The 7982-nt window shown below is 38.0% G+C and overlaps 1 long non-coding RNA gene across 1 annotated transcript in view; it reads left to right on the plus strand.

The window, feature by feature from the left end:
- The window catches only part of LOC102372310, a 10325-nt gene extending 5351 nt beyond the window's left edge, over positions 1–4974 (plus strand). Inside the window, exon 3 of the long non-coding RNA XR_324161.1 lies at positions 4959–4974. This is a non-coding gene — a long non-coding RNA (uncharacterized LOC102372310). The remainder of the gene's footprint in view (positions 1–4958) is intronic.
- Positions 4975–7982: the final 3008 nt, after the last annotated feature.

Raw genomic sequence — 7982 nt, forward strand, 5'->3', positions numbered from 1 at the left:
TTGTAGTTTAGCACCAGACTGCAAAGTTAATTGTGGGCACTAATGAATAAACAGCATTCAGGATAATAGAATGCAAACACTTGTGGCTTATGTTATCATGTTACTATTTTATTTAATACATTTCAGACATTAGGGCTGGAAGGGACCTCGTAAGGTCATCGGGTCCAGCCCCCTGCCCAAAGGGCAGGAAGTCAGCTAGGGTCAAAGGATTCCAGCAAGATAAGCATCCAAATGTTTCTTAAAAGTGCTCAGAGTAGGTGCTTGCACCACTTCTAGGGGAAGTCTGTTCTAGGACTTGGGGGCTCAGACAGTAAAGACGTTTTTCCTTATGTCTAGCCTAAAATGGTCTTGTGGGAGTCTGTGACTATTGGATCTTGTCATCCCTTGTGGTGCTCTGGTGAACAGGTGTTCCTCCAGATCCTGATGCACACCCCATATGCACTTATAGGCTGCCACCAAGTCACCCGTGAGCCTGCGCGTCTCCAGACTGAAGAGTCCCATGGCTCACAGCCTGTCTTCATAAGGCCTGTTCTCTTGCCCTCTGATCATGCACGTGGCTCTCCTTTGGACTCTCTCAAGCTTCTTCACATCCTTCCTGAATTGTGGAGCCCCAGAATTGGATGCAATACTCCAGCTGCAGTCTCCTCAAGGCCAAGTACAGTAGGAGGATGACATCCTCCTTGCTTGAGATGCATCAGTGCAAGCCAGAGTTTTGGTCGCTTTGCCAGCTGCAGTATCACATTGGTGGCTCATGTTCAACTTGTGGTCAGTCATGACCCCCAAGTCTCTTTCAGTCATGGTGTTAGCAAGTGTAGCATTGCTGAACCTGTAAGTGTGATATGGGATTTTATTCCTGAGGTGGAGCACCTTGCATTTCTCTGTATTGAATGCTATGAGTTTTTCATCCAGCCACCCTGCAAGACTATCAAGGTCAGCCTGTATCACCAGCCTATCCTCAAGTGCAGACACTCTTCCCTAAAGTTTGTTGTCAGCAAACTTACCCAGTCCACTTCTGGCACCAGTGTCCAGATTGTTTATGAAGACATTAAAGAGTACAGTTCTGAGAACGGAGCCTTGGGGGACACCACTAATCACCAAGTGACATGTAGATTTGGTTCCGTCAACTACCACTCTCTGGGTTCGACCTCGGAGCCAGTTCCCCAGCCATCGGACTGTGGAGTAGTCGAGGCTGCAATTGCCCAATTTTTCCATGAACACATCATGAGACACCAGTTCAAAGGCTTTTTTAAAATCCAAATATATGACATCAACCTCTTCCCTTTTTTCCAGCTGATACGTCACCTGGTCATAGAAGGAAATGAGATTGGTCAGGCAAGGCCTACCTGCAACAAACCCGTGCTGGCTATGCCTCGGAATGTTGCATTCTATTAGCCTGTCAAGAATGGTTTCTTTGATAATTTTTTCCAAAATCTTCCCCGGGTTTGAGGTCAAACTGATTAACCTGTGGTTTCCCAGGCCTTCTTTCCTCCCTTTCTTGAAGATGGGCACCACATTGGCCCTCTTCCAATCTTCAGGTACTTCCCCTGAGCACGAGTTCTCGCATATCCTTGCCAGTGGCTGCGCTATGATGTCTGCTAGTTCCTTTAGCACTCTTGGATGCAATTCATCCGGACCAGCTGATTTGTGGGGGTCCAGCCTCTCAAGATGTTCCCTCACAAGATCAACGGCCATGGTGGGCATATATTCACCCCTCACCCTGGTCATCCCGCATCATGTTTGGCAGGGTGGTCCCTTTGGGCTGGTGAAAAACAGATGCAAAGTAATCATTAAGCAGATTGGCTTTTTCCTGGGTGCCAGCAGTCAGCTGCCCCAGCTCGTTTAGCAGGAGTCCAAAGTTGCCCTTGTTTTTCTTTAGACTTCCCACACATCTAAAGGACTTTTTATTGTCCTTGATTCATATAGCCAGGTGGAGTTCAGTTGCAGCCTTGGCTTTCTTAGTTTGCTCCCTGCAGGTGAGGACCAGTGCACAATACTTGTCCTTATTAGTGTTTCCTGTCTTCCATCTTTTATAAGCCTCTCTTTTTAGACTTAGGAGGTCTATGAACTCCCTGTTGAGCCAAGGGGCTTGTTGAGCCCTTTTACCACCTTTCCTATGGGTCAGAATTGATTCCTTAAGGATCAACCACTCATCATGAACTCCCCTCCCTGTGAAATCATGGTCTCTCAGGGCCTCAAGAACAAGTCTCCTGAGCTTACAGAAGTCAGCTTCCTAACGTCAAGGACTACTGCATTGCTGGCTGACTTGCCAGCTTTGCAATGGATAGTGAAAGTGATCAACTTGTGGTCATTGTCACTCAGCTTTTTACCAGCAACTCAAGGGTTACCAGTAATACTGTTTATTCATTAGTTACTTACTGGTATCCCTCAACTTACTGGTAAAACTAATGAATAAAGGGTTACCAGTAAGTCGAGGGTTAAGATTGTACTTTTTAAATATCAGGAACAAAATGTTATTTCATATGCATGATCTGTCTACCAACAAAGCTTCATTTGCTCCAAGGCTTAGTAGCCTCATCTGTTAAGACACATCATCCTAGGCATATTCAACCACCAAGATGAGGTGATGAAAAATAGAGGCTGAGATCCATAGCCTCAGAACATTCAGAAATGTTTAAAATGGGGGCTGGCCTTGAATTGGAAACTACCTCATCAACGTACATCCCATGTTAATGGTATAATATGTTCTTCAGTCTTCCTTGCTAGTAGGTAATCTGCCATCAGTTTTCTCTGCTGGTTGTTTAGCATAATTACTATACAGCAGCTTTCGTCACCTCCATTTTTGACTTTTTCTGCATCTTTGAGTGGAAGATGGTCTTCTGAGCCTTCAGACAGGAAACGGTTTTTGGCCACTGCCAAAGGCATCTTTAGGATTCCGATGCAGAATTACCACGAGCACTGTAATATGAGACACATTTTCTTCATCCTGGGGCATTCTTAATAACCTTGTCCTATCTGCCACAGGAAAGGTTATCCATGTAGACCATCATCCTACATAGATAATGGAACCAAATTAGTTATGTTGACAATGCATCCTTAAATTACTTAATTCATGCTTTTAAAAATCTTAATCATTACACTGACTCATGACATTTTTTTTCGCATTATTTAAGAAAGGATGAATGGAAGAGCAAGTACTTGTTTGCCTGCGTTCCCAATAGGTATTGCAGCCAGATCTTTTCAGGGTTCCCAAGAGGATATGAGTGCAGTCATTCTGTCATTTGATGGTAGTAGTTATATGTAGGACAACTTAATTCAGAAATGTGACACAACAGAAAAATAGTTACTAACCACTTTTGAGCATTACATGTATTTCTGAAAAGGGAGGGGGAAATAAGAATGAAAACATGACTTCCCTAAGCATGAAAAATCTGCAATCCTTAAGTTTGTGATAAAGACAAAAATACCAGTAAATGTAGTCTGAGAACCCTAGTCTATGCCCATTTAAATTAGTAAGCAGCATACCATTCTGTACTTGTGTTTTACATTAACAATTTAAATGAAAAATAAAGCAGAATTATTGCACTATTTAAATTCTTAGTGTAATGTATATTTTTAAAAAGATGCAACATGTTTAGTTTGAAAATTTCTGTAAATTAGTGTATTTACGCTAAGATGCAGTACAAGAGATTTTTGCTCAACTATTTCTTTGAATCAGACCCTTAAAATAACTTATTAGAATTAAAAAGAACCATATTCCACTAGAAAAAGGCAGCTTCTTAATTTAGGATTTGTCGAACCATAATGAAACCAATTTATAGTGATTCTTACAATTATTATTTTAGTTATTATGGTAGCACCTTGAAGTCCCAGTTAAAAAAAAAAAAATAGGGCCCTATTATAATGGGTACTGTGCAAAGAAAAAGAAGGTCTTTGTCATGGAGGCCACATTTCTTTCATTAATTTAATGCTTTTATTTATTTAACTGATGAGTTCAAATCAAAACTACATTTCATATTCTGATACAAGAGTGTCATTGTATATACTTGTACTGATATACTGAAATATGTAGGAATTTATGGTATTTGGCAAAAAATTTTAAAGGAATTTATTGTATCATTGTTTCTTTTAAAGAAATGTTAATTATTAAAATGCATAGTTATCTATGCATTAGTATTGCTTTCTTGCCTGCAAAACTGTTTTTGTGACAGCATTTTGAACTTTTATAATGTCAAATGTCATTATGAAATTAAGGATAGGTTTCCATAATTGTAACCACTTTTAGATTGAACCTATCTAGACTCTAAAGAAATGTCCAGAAGAATCATACGTTCACTGCCAGTTATTAATTACTTGATTTCAAGAAGTTGTTTTGGGAAGGCTAACACCATGAAGCTTGTTTAACAAAACAAAACAAAAGACAAACCAACCAAACAAACACAATTTCCAGCTAAAAGACCCATTCTTGTCCTCTGAGTCCACTATATTGTCTAACTATTGACATTAGTCTCTCTCAAACAAGAATATCCTCTTTACTCCTGATTCTGCTATGAGATTTATAGGGGAATACCAATAAAACTTCATTGATACTGAAACTTTAGGTCATACAACTCCAATGGGTTAATATTACTACTGATATATATTCACATTTTGACTCTATCATATTTAGAAATGTCTTTATTTGGAAAACCCCCCAGTATAAACAAATTTGAAATGGTGAGATATCAAAAACCTCCTCTTTTTTCTTACACTGATGTTTGATGCTTTTCCAAAACTGTTACGTTACTACTGTAGTTAATGCTAACTACTAAATAAGTAAGTTGAATGATGTAAACCTAATTAGGAAATCATAAATGTACTACCACATTTTCTGTAAGCCATTAAAAAAATTACCTATTTTATTTACTGATTGTATTCAATTGACACATGCAGTTTGTTATGCATTTGGAATGTGAAACATGATGAAAGACAACTAATTATTTCTATTTTTTAACCACCAGATGTTATTACCATAAAGAGAAGAAACATCAAGAACCAAGAAAAGTGCCTTGGAAACCAACAGGGAAATAGAACTTAATACCTTTATAACATATTCCATTGTGAACAAGAGATTTATTTTTGCAGATTGACAGACTACTTCCCATAATTCTTTTAACATGTGTTTTCTATGTTGTCAACAGTGTGCAGATTCTTTATAGTAGTATAGCCACCAGTAGTACTTAATGATCCATACTTAAACACACTCCACATTTGATGTGTACTGCTGCCAAAAACTACACAAACACACACCCTTTACCAAGAAAATTAGTGTTTTATTGCTTAATTCTGAGACTTCAAGGAATGTTTGTATATTCAGAACTCTTACAGAATCTGCTTTACAGCAGTGGTTGTCACTTGATCTCTTTCATGCTTATGCAATTAAAGTTTGGTTAAAACAAACTTATGTTGGGGTCACATTGTACCCTGGGAGTACACATTGCATGACAAATACAAAAAGACAGTTCTGAGTAAACCCGGGTCCTTGGGACAGTGGAGCGTGGATTTTGTATACACATACAAACTACCATCAGTTTTCTTTACAATACATGTATAAAACATTCCAGCTGATGTGCAATATGTAAATACTGTAAATAACAAACATAAGTAATAAAGTGTTTGGTATTACATTGCCCTCAATGTGACTTTTTCAATAATGATTTCAACAAATTGGAAATTTAGATATGGTTACTCGTGATTAGAGCTGGGCATGGAATTCTTGCCATTTCACAAAGCTTTATGAGATTAAGGCTCTCCTACACTGGAGAAGTGATACTTTTCCTTGAACAGCCACAGCTTTGGCAGTTCAGGCAGTCACCGGGATGTGGGAGAATTGCAGACTTGGGACTGTTGGCTGCCTTGACATTAAGCTATTGGCTATTTAGTGTGGGTCACTCTCTGGAATTGTCCAGGACTTTATGCAGGATATACGAAACCTTTCCTGACGAAGATCTCATCAAAACTAGCATCTTCCCACAAAAGATATGGCTTCAGTAATAACAACAACAAACAACAACATTTGTCTGAACAGGACAGAAACGATTTCATAAAACTAACCATCTCAAATCACGATGTTTCAAAAATGAAATAAATTATATTAAAATCCAACAGTTTTACTAGAAATCTAACTTATGAAGAACTTCAATGGTGAGCAAATCTTGAGGTTTAGATAAGCATTTCATGTTTCTTTAGAAGTCCCATAGCCAAACCTGTTTGATTTTATAATGGAAAAAGACATCTTCCCACCCCCACTCACCCTCCACCAAAGGCACACTGTTAAGCATTTCTACTAAATGCACTCCAGAAATACACACACACTGAAATGAAAACCTGTCTTTGTTAAACATCTGTTTGATTCCAATCCTTCATGTCCATATAACATAAACCTCCAAATAGAGTACAACTAACTAAACCATAAAGGAGCCAAGGTGCTCAGCTTGAACGCTAAGATAACTTGCATCTAGCTCCCACAAGTTCTTTCAAGAAATGCCAGCTTTGGTTTTCATGGACATTAGTAAGAAATCCATGTTACATATGCCATTTATGGAAGATTGCTAGATGTTAACATTTCAACTATTGCTGGTATTTCCTAATATATTTAAGTAAAAACAAACAAACAAAAAAATCAAAAAAAAAATCAGAGAATGATGGACTTCTATAAACGTCACAATCTCACTGTGCTGTTAGCATATAGGCATGTACATGCACAAGTGTAGCCCACATTCTTTGCAAACAAACAAGCTTGTAACAAGGTAGGAGTTTATCCCCACATCTTAGTATTGGAGTTGGATATCTAAGTCATCAGTACTTTGGCTTAGATGAAAACTTGTGGATATACTGGTGAAAGACAATAGAGAAAGATTCAAATCAGCTTGGGCTGAACTTAAGGTTATCCTCTGAAGCCTGAAAACAATCAATCCATCCATCCCTCTTACAGCTTGCCTTCATGGACATGATTATTGGGAGGGGCAAAACAGAAAATATTTGCTTCTGGACCAAGGAGCATGTCTGTACTTCAGTCATTGAGGTGCAGATGGTGCGACTGCCATTTATACACAATATCTTATACTGGAAATAAAAGCCAGTTAAAAAAAATATAAAACTGACAAAAATTTAAAGGAAACCAAAACTGATAATTGAATAAGATAGAAACTTCTTTAAGACAAATATAGAAGCTGCTCTGTTATAGCATAGTTTCAATTGGTGCTGTATTATCACCTGTTATTCTAGATTGAAATTTGACTGGTTTGTGCAGAAACTTTTTAGAACAATCTGAGTTTTATAAATTTACCTGTTTTTCCAAGGACATGCATGACACAGAATTGAAGAGGATCTTTTTTCCCCCTCTATTTGTTAGGATTTCTCTCAGATACAGACAAAAATAGAAGAAATGAGTGTTAAAATTTTACTAAAGGAGTGGTATAACATGCCTACATGGGATTGGTTTGCTTGGTTTTTTTGTTTATTTTTATGACATACTGAACATTCATGACAGAGTGGTCTGCCTTCCATGTAATGACCTCATATGGATACAAACAAACATACAATAACCTCATAGGGCTAGATGGGTTGTCTTCAAACTGTGCTTTTAGTGCATAGATTTGAAATACCACCTACATGTCCATGTACATTTTCTGATTATATTGTTTGGCTATTAAAATAACAGGCATTAGTTATAGTACTTGGATTTGAGTACGTTGCTAAATTAAAGATTTGCTTTCAACTATATTTTTTTCTGCACTGTATTTCATTTTCCAGATAAAGGAGGGGGCGGGGAAATTACTCTATTACATTAAATGGTATATTTCTTCATGCTGAGATCTCACAAGCAAGTTCACTATGGATTTGCAGGAGGAGGAAGCCCCATCTCTACATAAAGACCTAATATTTCAGACCCAAACTTTACAGAACTTTTTACTCCAGTTAAGAACAGAACATTATCCCTTTCCAGTTCATTTTTTTTAAAATCAGCAAGCGATGAGTTGCCA

The sequence above is a fragment of the Alligator sinensis genome, unplaced genomic scaffold (assembly GCF_000455745.1).
Source record: "Alligator sinensis unplaced genomic scaffold, ASM45574v1 scaffold244_2, whole genome shotgun sequence".
In the NCBI taxonomy this organism is placed as follows: domain Eukaryota; kingdom Metazoa; phylum Chordata; order Crocodylia; family Alligatoridae; genus Alligator; species Alligator sinensis.